The sequence below is a fragment of the Magallana gigas genome, chromosome 4 (assembly GCF_963853765.1).
Source record: "Magallana gigas chromosome 4, xbMagGiga1.1, whole genome shotgun sequence".
Lineage (NCBI taxonomy): Eukaryota > Metazoa > Mollusca > Bivalvia > Ostreida > Ostreidae > Magallana > Magallana gigas.
The window spans coordinates 24554399-24568470 of NC_088856.1; the positions used below are offsets into that span (position 1 = coordinate 24554399).

The window sequence follows — 14072 nt, forward strand, 5'->3', positions numbered from 1 at the left end:
CTGGTAATTAATTGTAAAAATGTATTGTAAATCAAAGAAAAGTGGCCTATTTCTGTGTATATTGAATGTCATTGTTTTCATTTGCTATAAAATAAATTAAGTTTTACTTTCCTAATACTGTTGAATTCATAATTGTTTTTCATTTTTAACAATAAATTTATTTTCAATGAAAAAATGTCTGATCTTATTCCATTATTTGAAAGAAAGTGGCATCTGAGCATTGTTTGCACGTGAAATACAGCTACTGTACCTTATCGAATAAATTGACAAGTGGTGTGTCAATTACATGTATCAGAATAGAAGAGTAGATTTCAGACGTATGTTGCTCAGTCCTATACAGCTAACAAACCGGTATAACGTGTACTTACTTGTATATGCGAAAGTTAATATATAAAAAAATAAGGGGTTAAATCGACAAGGATCATTTTGCAGTATTGATAGAACGTTAATGAAACATGAATGATTGTTTTATTAATGTACTACAAAACCATAGCTGTTTAAATAACGAGCAGATGTTTAAACGCGTCAACTGGCTATAGGTATACTCTTTGCTATACTTTAAATCCTGTATGTATTACAGAGTAGATGAGACAAAGCAAATATGTATTTTATCTAATATTGCAGTAGGTATCATAATTAATAAAATCCTGTTTAATCACTTTAGTAGATGTAGGTATCATAGTTAACTCATTGAAAGAAAAATAAAAATTTAGAAATGTTCCAACTAATCATATTACAAATTCTGCATTCTAAATTTGCTGTATAACCCCCCCCCCCCCCCAAAAAAAAGAGCCCCGTGAGCTTAGAGGGCTATCCTAGTTTATCGACAATCGCGTTTTTGTCTTTTTTAAATGGGTTTATACACACGTGATGTATACCAAAATGTCTGTCATATAATTTCAATCTGAGTAGTTTTGGACGTTTTTACATAAATTAAACTAAAATGTACGCATTAAAGGGTCGCGGAAAGTACGCAAGGCCCAGCGTAAAAATTGTCAAAAGACCCTAATTGAGGAATTAGATATGAATATTTACAGGGTTTTTTTTTTTTAATCTGTCAAAACATCATTATCTTCAATTTTGAAGTAGTTAGAATTGGGTACGTCATATATATACTTCATTTGAAGTTTTTTTTTTTAAATGAGTAAAGGATTTGTGAAAGGTATTTCAGCAAGATCAGGTCTTTAAAAACGCCAGAAAAAAAGAGACGTTGGCTGACCTCACTGAACACCTCGCCATCATAAAATTCTGTCTCGACTTCGGTAAAATATCAACAGAAGCAGTACACTATCGAAATATTTTGAGATCATTTATCTAATAATACTTACATTCGGTGTAAATTCCTCCTTATGTTTGCATTGCAAATCTGCAAATTATTTATGAATAAACTTTGATAATTCATGCGCCATGTGCCCAAATATAAACGTCTTCATGTGTGAGTATATTTATTTTTGTAAGACTAAATAAAACGTTCAATGTTACTTAACCAATTTAATATAATAATTATGTACTTTTGAAAAATAATCATTAAATTATATCTACTCCTAAATAATTTTTTTTTCTCTACAATGTTCCTGAAGCGAACTAAATAACATCTGTTCAATGTATGTTCATATCCCTGACTGAGAGCGTATATAATAACAGTGGGACGGACAACTTCGGAATGGACATTTTTCCGGCGTTGCGCACCCCTTTCCATTCACAATATTGACCAAAGTTTAGTACCTAATGGTGGGGTTTTTTATTCTAAATAAATTTATGGGAAAAAAATTGAAACATTTTTAGATAGTTTTTTAGATATTTGAACTTAAAAGTTCCAACCCCATGGGATTTTAGTTTGGAAAAAATACCCCACAGAAAACCCCATGCAAACCCCATGGGGTTTTGCAATAAACCCCATGGGGCAAGAAACCCCATGAAATTATTTATGGGGAAAAAAACCCCACCATTCCCAAAAAAATCAGATGGGGTTTTTATCCCCATATTTAATGCTTATGTTGGGTTTTTTCCCCCATATTTACTAAAGTAATGATAATGGGGTAAAAAAAACCACAAAATATTAATCTGAAGTGAAGTAATAGAATCTGCTTAATGTCTGATATTAGGCCGATTGCATAGTTGATATACCTTACAAATTTTTACTAGGCAATTTTCAAATAAAGTTGAATTTACTCATCAAATGTATGATGGATCTCTTTGTGACAGAACAGGTTGCAAGTGATTTTAATTTTTGGTTGTTTGAATAAATCTGTAAAATATTTCTATATTAGCTAGTTTATGCTTAAAATTAGCATTTAAAAATCAAGGAAAATATATAGCAGCCCAGGTGAAAACTTAACTAACCTAATGTCAATTGTTGGAAAGTACCTGTTCATGTATTCTTACAAAGTCTACTTATTAATTAATTTCCTAAGTTATCCTAAATTAATTGTGACTTTCACATTGCAATGGCAAGATGTGGTATTTATCAAAATTTTGGTCAGTTAGGACGTATTACGTGTAGTCTGTAATGTTGCAATCAAAAATTTTGCTGGCAATGAAGTTTTAAAAGTAAAAATATTTCAACAGCAAAACGATTAGGAAAAAATCACAAACAGCAAAATAAAACTGGACCAGTTAGCCTATTCAATATCAATCTACAACATATATAGACTGTCTGGGGTTCTGTGTTCGTCAAGAAGAAGAACTCGTGATATTATGAGTATATAATGAACTACGAGAGCAAGTTTCACACGCAAAAATCTACAATCCCTTATTTTGTACTTACAGCAAATGAATTCTTTGGAGGTGTTGTTTAGTGAACTGATTCACGCCATCGAAAATTAGATTCTCGGAAAATTATTTACACGAGAAACAATTTACAAATGCATGATTCAGTCCAAACACTGTGAGTGTGACTCTTGTTCAAATGTTGCATCGTGTTTGTTTCAGATTGTTCTTTCCAGACTACAGTAAGCGCTTTTATGACTATGACAAGTGTTGACTAAAATCAGAACATGCAATTGGGGAAGCTAATACACGAAACTGTCTGTTTTGAAGTTATTTTATTTAAAAAAATATATTTTAAAATATTCTAGAAATAGATCAGAACATTGTATAAGGCCGGCGGAACTGCGGTGACGGTTGTTGTCTCAGAAAAAAGATCGTTTTTTTTACATTAGTGTACAGGTGTATCATCGACCATATATTGGAGTACAGTACTGCGGTGTAATGGTGAATATATTGTACAACGGCTGCATCAGCGAACAGTGGTCATAAACTCTGTTGTATACACAAGCGCGAAGGGTGGTAAATATATTTACTTCCGAGGCAAGTGTATGTTGACATTTAACATGGCATTTTAAATTGGGTATATCTTATAGTAGTAACTGCAAACTGTTTGAACTTCTCTGAGAGCTAGCTAGCAACTTAACTTTGCTTATTTCTGGCAAACCCTATTTCATATACTTCCCAGTGTAAGTGCATGCATTTCCAAGTTAAAAGAAAGAACAAACCCCAATTAAGATACCTAAAGACACCCCACACACCTTCCCCTTAATGTGCTAATTACCCCTTAAAATTGGTTTTCGTCCTCCCTCCCTAGGAATTCACCCCTGCCCCCCCCCCCCCCCCCCCCCCCCATTACTTCTACTGGTCTGCATGGGTTTGATCCCTAATGATGAATACATCCCTGAATGTTGAACATATTTTATAGACATATTAGACTGATTTTTTTTGCAACATTGAAAAACCAAAACTTTATGATTGCAACATGTCATATAACCTGGAATTAATATAGCAAATGGTATATATATTACATAAGTAAATAAGGTTTATCCCTTTCCATTTTTGGATTTATTATATAATTTACTGATTTTATTAATTGTCTTGGTTTTTATATGAGGATAAATTTAATAATTAAACTAATATGAATTATACATGTTATATGGCAGCAATTTTTTAAAAAAAAGTTTCAGTTTGATATGAATACAAATCATAACTGCCATGAATCCATATTTTTATGAAAATTATACTAAATGAAAATGGATCAGTTATAAACTTTCATTAAGTTATAATAAGTGCAGTTGATTAACAGCAGGAATGATCATAAAACTGTTATTTTAAGTAATTACAATTTATGAAATGCATTTAACTTGGAATAGGGTTTCAATAAACCTCATAGACCACTTTACTGTAAGAGTGGTACTGCTCTCTTGCAGGGAAATATGATCAATTATGGTGAAGTTTAAGTACTTGTGATGTTCATGCAGACCAGTTCGAATACCGGGGCGAGATAGCTCAGTTGGTAGAGCACCTGACTAGAGAATCAGGGGGCCCGTGTTCGAATCACGACCATCATTATTTCTCCCATCCTGTTACATTTGGTGCCGTGACCAACCCCTGGAACTGACAGGTTAACTCCTGCCAGGGGAAGAGTCTGGGTTGATCTTCAAGGGCGAAGATCATTTAAGGGGGGAGGAATGTGATGGTCAGACCTGTTCGAATACCAGTGCCAGATAGCTCAGTTGGTAGAGCACCTGCCTAGAGATTCAGGGGGCCTGGTTTAATGGTACGTCATGTTTCACCCAATAAAGTCATTTTGCCCTGCAAAAGAGCAGTCATCACAGTTACTGTGAAGGGGTCTATGACCCTAGCACAAGTGTTTGTTTCTGTTACAGTAAAAAAAATATTTTTGAAATTAAGTTGACATGTAGACAAACAAAGTTATCATAGAAAACAAAATGAGAAAAAACCCATGTTTGCTCTGTTGCTTCTTCTGTCCAAAAGTTATATTTGAATAATATTAAATACATCTAGTACATGTGGAAAATCACCACATCCTTCAGTTAACATGTAGAATATGTAAATGTATCTTTGACTGTAAAAATAACATCTACTTTGAAAATTATTTTCAAAATGAACAAAAAATATATACTGGTATAGTTGGAATATTTATTTAATATACATGTAGAAAAACATAGGTAAAATTTGAACATTTTTCCATGAAATTCTATTATCACCATGCAGCTATCCAGCTGTATATTAATCTTATTTTACTTAAAAGCATACATCACACTGGTAGCTATACATGTAGGTCTTATTGCTTTAGCATGGTTGACAAGAGAGTAGAAACACCATACAGCTATAAGTATATATTAGATATTCACTAAAAATGAGTGTTTAATTAAGCTCACTTTTTCATGGAATCAAGAAATATCATATGCCGGATGGAATGTCTCTTTGTCTGTGGCTATGTATAAATATATACATGTAAAATGCTACAAATCTAAAGGTCAATTCTTAGTTTCTATGACAATTGTTTTCAAATGTGTGTGAGAATTGACTCGAGGAAATTGCCATAGGTTTTATGATCCTATATGTGAAAGGTTTTTAACATCTAGCTGCACTTCATGAAAATCAAAAGATAGGGGGAGGGTATACATGTAAGGGTATTTCTATGTGATGTTATGCTTTTATCATGATAATATCATGAAGATACCAGGTACTTGTAGTATTGAATAATTAAGGTTTCTTATTAGAGGAGACTGAAGAGCAATTGACTTCTTAATGATTATTTAGTAAAAATGTTTTACTGCAGGAAATTTAAACCCCATGAATCTGTGCATGTTTATACTTATAGAAAGATGATTAAGTGAAGTGGAGATAGTGGGATCATCAGTTATATTTTTTCTTAAACCTCAATGGAAGTGGCATTATGGGGTTTACTTTTTTTTTTAGAACTGCATATTCTTTCTTATTATAATACAAAACTCTTTTTTATAGAAAGTTAGTGTAAGTGAAAGGTAGCAAGGGACTGTTTCAGATTATTTGTACTGTCAATTATTTGGTGAAATGGAGAATTGCTCTACTTTCAGGCTTATGTTGTGTTGCAAAAAGTCATAAAATAGTTTTTAGTGATTAGCATTAGTTAGAGAGATGTCTCCTATTGAAATTGGTATGCGATATGTAGGTCCTTAATGACTTATATTAGGTTCATTATGATCCAAAGTACCGGTAAACTTTTAATTGATCATCATGCAGCTATGACTGTTGTGTTGACTTTAGACAAGGGGTAAAATATAACATGAAACATTTTATTTGAAGGGGAATAGTCAATGTGTTTACATCGTTTAAATGTACAGAATTCTTGATGTAACTGATTGTAATAAAAATGGCTTTTGAATTAAAAGTGGTCATAATTAATCTTAAAAGCAATTTACAGAAACTGTTATTACACGGTACAAGGTGATTGGTTCAGCCGGGAATGGGGATGTTACTAAAACAGAATTAACTTTTTTATTTTTAAATGAAAAAAGAATAAATTTGAAAATTTCGACTTAAAATTGCACAACCTAAGCGTTCTGATTATAAAGTGTTTTTGTGAGAAATAAACTCTTAGACTTAATGTCAAAGATGGCAGTGGATATATTTATAGTTTAGTCTGAAAGACCTGTCTAATTTATGAAAAAGGAGGGGGGAAACCAGACATTTGAATGGTTATTTTAGGAGTACAGTCAGAATAATTATTGCAAACATTTGTTTGGGAGTGGAGCACATGTCCATTGTTCATATAATGACACTTTAATATTGCATGGTTGTTTATTTTATTGAATAGATTAAGAAAATGCTACTGTAACAATGTTGCCAAAATTTTCACTTTTTGATTTATGCTTGAAAAAGAGGATGTATGGGTCCCCCCAATAATTGATAATTTTTTTGCATGGGTAGACAATATCCCAAGTACAGTTGCTTCCAGCAGTTACTTGGGGCTTGTGCATGCTGGCCAGTAAGAAAGGTAAAATTTTTAGAAAACAAATTGAGATTGGGGTCATCTAGTTAGTGTTTACCTTTGCATGCAGAACAATTTTAACAACCCCGCCCCGACCCACATGTAAGAAATACACTATATCCACTACATGTATATATCTAATTGACATATTTCTTTAATCGACAAAAAAACCTGTCTCAGTTGTATTTAGAAAATTAACATAGATTGTATCTCAGTATGCATGTATGTGATAAAATTATACATGTATTTAAAAAGTTTAACTAGTTCTACATATATAGTTACATGTAGATTGCGGCAGACAACCCTTATTCTTGAATATATATTATGAGGTGTAATAAGGTATCGAATACAACTGATAACTGATCAAGAACTTCTAATACCGCTAGTGCATTGGCAGCTCATTTTCCCTGATTGTCAATATAAATATTAATTAGAGCAAATAATTGTTATCTCAATCTTCATGTTTAAAAAAATATTAGAACCTTAAATTGATCTTCACTAATACAAAAAGATTGATAAGAAAATTAGCCACTTAGTCATTGAATGTATTTTTCTCCTCCTTGACATTTACATGTATGTTTACTTAATGGATAAAACAATGCAGTCATAATTTGAATTTCATTATCAAAAAATCCTGCTGGTATGATTCCATAATATCAATTTTATAAATCTGAGTGACAAGTACGCGCTATTCAGTTGAATATAAAATTGTATTTTGATAGTACATGTACATCTACATGTACAATCCAAATTCGCCATTAGGTTACTGATTATCTGGCATAGTAGCATATGGCAGTGTTTGTTTTATTGCAAAAATTATGTGTTAATTATGACCAACAATTTTGTGTGACCCAAATAAGACTTATCATCTGAGCACTCAAAGAATACCAGAGATACATGCAAATTACATGTAGTTATTTATAGCTGACCGAGTTTATAGACTTTTGAAATTTTAACTTGTTTAGTTTAAGTTATGCATTCCCAATAGGATAACATATTAATGTATCAAGTTACAGAGCTTGATTAATAATGAGATTATGAAAATAGCAATAATTTTAAGAAATAACCTCATTACTACAAAATAATGCATTGTATGATAGCATATATCAAAGACTGAACTGGACATTATTCTAGGAGATTCAAGAAATGCACAATGGGTTTGCGTATTTTTAGAAACACTTCATTGAAGAAACAATGTAATTTGTTTGCATATCGGGATAATTTTTTCAGGATGTATAAAATTGAATTAAATTGATTGAGGCCAGGATGATATTGATATAAATGAAACTTGACATCCATGTAAATACATGTATGTACCCAGAATATGTACATGTATAGATACATTGTACATTCAATTAGAGATTAAATAGTCTAATATTCTAATACTGTAAGATTTTCTATAATTGAAAAGTGAACCTAGGTGAAATTAATCTGCAAAATTTGATGTTTGTACATATATTATGTCTAAATAAGAGTATGAAAGTTTTAAAAAAATCCAGAAACCCTTCCCAAATTAAGGAAAATGCAGCATGTATGTTTTAACAATTTTACATTTGTCTTCTAATATTGTGTTTGAATGAATAATTTAATTTCTAGAATGTAGCCTGGTGTGTTTTTGTAACTTAGAAGATGAGAGTGCTGGGCTCGCCTGAGATGAACCAAGGAGACACACTGTGTATACCTCATTAGCACCTATTGTTCTTTCACAGACCTTGCAATTAACTTAGAAATCTTACGTGTCTTTGTAATGGGCACATTCTGTGTATACCTATTGACCACCCTATTGTTCTCCTAATGCTACAATCAACAGAGCAAAGCACTATATACATACGACACATGAGAACTTGAGAATTTGTAAGAAATTACAAACCAAAGGGAAATTCTGAATGAATGAAATTAAAAAGTTTTTATAAGAATTTATAAAATGAAAATGAAAACATTATCTATAATCGAAATAAAATTTTAACATACATTGAAATAAAACACTTAATAATAATAAACAAAGAGACTCCTTAGAAGGTGAAATTTCCTTTGTGGTTCGATCATTAAATTAAATTTAATGATCGAACCACAAAATGTCCTATCTTATTCCAAAAAACTTTATAGAATTCTGTTGTAAATCCATCACTGCCTGGACTCTTATTATTTGCCATATTTTTTATATGGGTACATGCAAAGTTCGGGAACTGTCAAACAAAAAAAAGGAATAATTACCCGTATCCCAAAAGATGGTATTTAAACAATTGGAGACCAATAACACTTCTAAACATTGCTTATAAAATAAGTTATGAGTGTAATGCACAGAGAATTAAAAATATGCTTGATATAATTAGTAGTCCGATCAAACAGGTTTCATTCCAGGAAGATATATTGGTGAAAATACTAAGCTGATATATGATCTTATGCAACATATGGGTGGGGGGGGGACATTTCTGGTGTATTATTCATAATTGATTTTAAAAAAAAAAAGCATTTGATACTTCACATGGAAATTTATTCACAAATATTAAGATTTTTTCAACTTTGGAGCATCCATTCAATCTTAGATATCTGCTTGTCAATGTAATATAGAATCATCAGTCACATAAGCTGGAAACCTTTCAAAATTTTTCAAACATAGCAGAGGATTTCACCAAGGCGACCCAATCTCCCCCTATTCATTCCTACTGTGTGCAGATATTTTGGCATATAAGATTAAAATAACTTTTATATTCGGGCTACACCCTGAGCCTATTTCTATAGACATTTATTCTATCTTCTTGATTATGAAATCCCATATCTATTGGAAAAGGTGTCTTAAGGAAATACTATCAATTCATGAATTAATAATAGATATTGAAAGACATATATCGACTCTAAAATATATTGCTACAAAAAATTGCAGATTAGATGATTTCTATAAGAGATGGGAAACTTGGCTTTTTCTTCTTTCTTTTTAATAGACTTATTTAAATTTGACTGTATAATAGAGATTATATAAAGCTGTCAATCAACTACTAACTCATGTTCAACAACTACTCTCTTTCTCTCTCTCTCTCTCTCTCTCTCTCTCTCTCTCTCTCTCTCTCTCTCTCTCAAGGAACAATTTGGATTTGAAGTAAACATACTTAAAAGCTGTTGTGATCACTTTATTTTATACAAATGTATCGGATTGTTCAACTTTAGATTTTAAAAAAAAGAAAAAATAGTCTAATAATGTAAAATTTTCTATCACTGAAAAGTGGACCTAGGTGAAATTAATCTGCAAAATTTGGTGTTTGTACGTTATGGCTAAATAAGAATATAAGAGTTAAAAAAAAATCCATAAACCCTTCCCAAATTAAGGAAAATGCAGCATGTGTGTTTTAATAATTTTACATTTGTCTTCTAATATTGTTTGAATGAATAATTTAATTAGAATGTAGCTCTGGGTGTTTTTCTAACTTAGATGAGAGTGGGCTGGCCTGAGATGAACCAAGGAGACACACTGTGTATACCTCATTAGCACCTATTGTTCTTTCACAGACCTTGCAATTAACTAAGAATTCTTACGTGTCTTTGTAATGGGTACGTTCTGTGTATACCAATTAACCACCCTATTGTTCAACGGAGCAAAGGTACATACACACGACACGTGAGAGCAGGTGTCCGACCGAGCTGTGTACGTGTAAGCAGGAACAAAGTAATGGACAAGGGGCTGCAATTAATCTGGATGTCAACTTGGGGGCCGGGTGTGGGGGGTGGGGGGGGGGTCTATTTCTGCAGCAAAGATTTTTATTATAATTGAGTTATCATAGAGCCTACTCACCCCCACCCCCCCCCCCCCCTCCCACACACACTCTTTTGGGGGAGAATATTAAAAATTGGAAAACAAGATGTTAAGAGAGGAAAATGAAGTTAAAGGTAGATTACACGCTATCACCCCCCCCCCCCCCCCCCACGCATTTTATAATCGATATTAAAATATATGCAACTTGGACCTTTTCATAAAACAGTGCATTTTGAACACACTTAAACGGCTCTGATCAGGATGTATATCGCTACCGGATCGGGGGGTTGGGATTAAAGGCAATGGGTTGGGACGTAGATTTAAATTTTAAAATAAAAGTGTACTGGGTATACATGTATGCGCTTGAAATTAATCCCTGGGTATTTATTTAGTTGAACTCCTTTTGGTCGCCCTTATTTTCTAGGGACTTTTATCAGAGCAATAATTGAATGGTTAAACGATATGTTATGTTAATCATCTATCTAATGACCTCCGTCGGATTTTTTCTGCAAAGATGTATCACTGTTGACCAGTTTATTGCAGCGACGTCGCGCACGGTGTTGGTGTTAATTTCGGTAACGTAAAAAAACGTCAAAAACGTCATTTTCACTCGTCATTATCATAACGTAATGATACATTTCATTAACCACAACATACAAATATATTAAAGAATAAGACCTTTAAATTGATTTTTTTCCACATGTAAGAAATTTTATATTTCAAAACTGTTATAAAAATACATATTTGTAAGAAATATCAATGTTCAAAAGCATGTGATTCGCTCACAGCTTTCAATTCTTATTCCTAAATTCTTAAATGAGCTTCCTCTGAAATTAGTCATATATTATAAAGAATAGCTCTTGATTCAAAATTGATATACAAAACTCCGTCATTCCCGAGTCTGTTCTACCCTTCTATTTTTCCTTTTTTTTCATAAATGTTAATTCGTAGTGTAGCAGTCAAAGATCCCGTTGAAATAATCAAAATACATGTTCATCGTCACATTACGTTTAACGTCATTGCGTCATTTTACATGTACCCATGTCGTCTATATCTTAATCGTAAAAATAAATATTCGACCGGTTAAGTTCAGATATTTATCATCAATTTTGTCTTTAAGTTATTATTCCTATATTTTATTATTATTATTTTTATACTTTGGTACCTTCTTCACAAAATAATTTGTAGCTATTTATAATTTTCTCTAGAACTGTTTTATGAAGAAAAAACCCGCACACATACTGCATGCCGTAACGTTAAAAGTCCTTGCGTCATTTTACGTACCCGTGACATATAATGTTGACATCATTTTTTTTCTAAAAATCAATTATTTTTATTCGAAATGCTTGTATATTTGGCATCAAATTGTTTGGGAGAAAAAGCACATTTCTAACTGCGATTCATTTTTGTGAATTTTCTGCGCGACTTTTTAAAAGAAGTGTCGAAGTTACTTTCTCTTTCATTGCTTATGTAGTTTAATGTGTTTTTATGAAAGTGTGACATTTCATGTTGACATTCTAAAATGTTTCTATTAAGAAAATTTGAGGACACATTTGCTTCTTTTTAATGGCTATACAACCTATGAAAATGCACATTCTAAAATGATTTCTATTATTATGAAATATAGCCAACATTTTTTTTAAATGGGCATGATACTTGTGATCGCCATGCTACGCATAACGTTCGACCGTGAAATGTATCTCTTGTGACACGTGTCTTGAATAAACTCCAGCATAACGAATTTTTTTTTATCATTAAAAATCAAATTAATTATAAAATATATATTACGAAAATTTTACGCAGAAACAATTTCTCTTTATTAAAAAAGTCATATATTTAAAGAAAAACTTCAATAGATCATTGCAAGTTCCTGAATCACAATTTATATTTTGGCAATTAACTCATCTTGCCCTGGTCATTTTCGAGGATTTTTTACGCATCTACAACTCCATTCTGGGAATTCTTTGATCCGGCGTCGATTCCTGGCATTGATTACGTCAAAAACGTTATGACGTATATCTGTTACATTATCAAAATAATTAGTCCACCAAAAATTCCCCTCCCAAAATGAAAGTTCACCGAGATAATGTAGTTTATTTGAGATATGTACCCAAAAAGTGTTACCTATCTACATGTCATTTCTAGAAAAATTTTCAGGTTTTAACACCGATTTATGAAATATAAAAAAAAAATTCCTACATTTTATTACATGTTTTGTTGAAGTCCGTTTTCATTCGAACAGATCGGTATATAAAATTACATAAGTCCAAATTTTTGTTTTTAAAAATACTCAAATACTGTGCGCGCACCCTGAAAGGACATTTTAACACCAACACCGTGCGCGACGTCAGCGGCAATGATTGCAGCGATCTGTGTTCAATTGAGCAGTGAACACTGGTGAAGTGTTTCTGGCGTATGATCACAATTAACAGGGCATTAATTAGATAAAAGTAAAGAAAATACGTTCACTAGCTTTTATGATTTATAACAAGATGCAAGCCATTTCCAATTATCGGAGAATATTACTGTAACAATGAATAAGCATATCAAACATTGTGCATTGTACTGATGGTTACTGTAGTAAAAATATCTTAAATAAATATAACAATCAGTATATTTCAAAGTTTTTTCGGCAAGAATTAGACGTTCTGGATGTGCAACAGAGACTAATAAGTAAATGATCATACATTAATATAAACTAATTAAATTAAATGTCGTAAATTGGAAACAAAGATCAAGTACAATGATTTTGCATTGGTTCTGATAGTAGTAAATATGTAACAATGATATAACATTAAATGTAAAAATCATTGGACACGTCGTAGAATATATCATCATTTCGAGTCAAATTAGGTTTAATCTCGACCCCCCCCCCCCCCCCCCCCCCCCCCGCTGTTATCGATAAAATTTGCCGCACGGGTATGAATACCTTCCGACGCCCAGGGTAATTAAATAAACGATTATTGAATACTAAATCATATCTGATGAGTATAAAAATAGGTAATGAGATTTTAAAATATCTTAGTTAAAAAAAACACCATTTATATATTATTTTTCCGTAATCAGTTAATGACCCTTTTTGATATCGTTTAAATATTTAATTACATCAGAATAAATAATGAGCGCCGTGGCGCATATGGTAGCGCATTGGCCTACAGACCCAAGGGTCGTGGGTTCGGATCTCACGGCCGGCAATGATTTTTCTCCAAATTTTCTTTCTATAAATTGCCACAAAAATTAAAATAATATCAATCCAGTAACAGTTCCTTCTCGGCTCGATACAAATTTGACAACATAAAATCAAGCATGCATTGATATATTTAGTATACACAGCGTTCCGATGATATGTATACACATGTGTTGAAATATAGACAGTGAATACAAAGTACATGTATACACAGGGATTGGTCTTGTTCAGTTTATTATGAAATCGTGGGAATATATTAAACGATACAAATGTGCAATGGGCCTCATCCTTTGACTTAGATTGTGATGCCTTTTTGTCGGCCTTAGACTCTGTTATTATTGCCGGTGTGGAAATCACTCCAAGTATTC

At 32.3% G+C, this 14072-nt stretch overlaps 1 protein-coding gene across 1 annotated transcript in view; it reads right to left on the bottom strand.

Annotated features, from left to right (window-relative positions):
- LOC105345323 (4-hydroxybenzoate polyprenyltransferase, mitochondrial) overlaps window positions 1–13791 on the bottom strand; it is a 281500-nt gene extending 267709 nt beyond the window's left edge. Inside the window, exon 1 of the mRNA XM_066081710.1 lies at window positions 13781–13791. The gene's annotated coding sequence lies outside the window, so the exon portion shown is untranslated. The remainder of the gene's footprint in view (window positions 1–13780) is intronic.
- Between the last annotated feature and the right edge of the window lie 281 nt (window positions 13792–14072).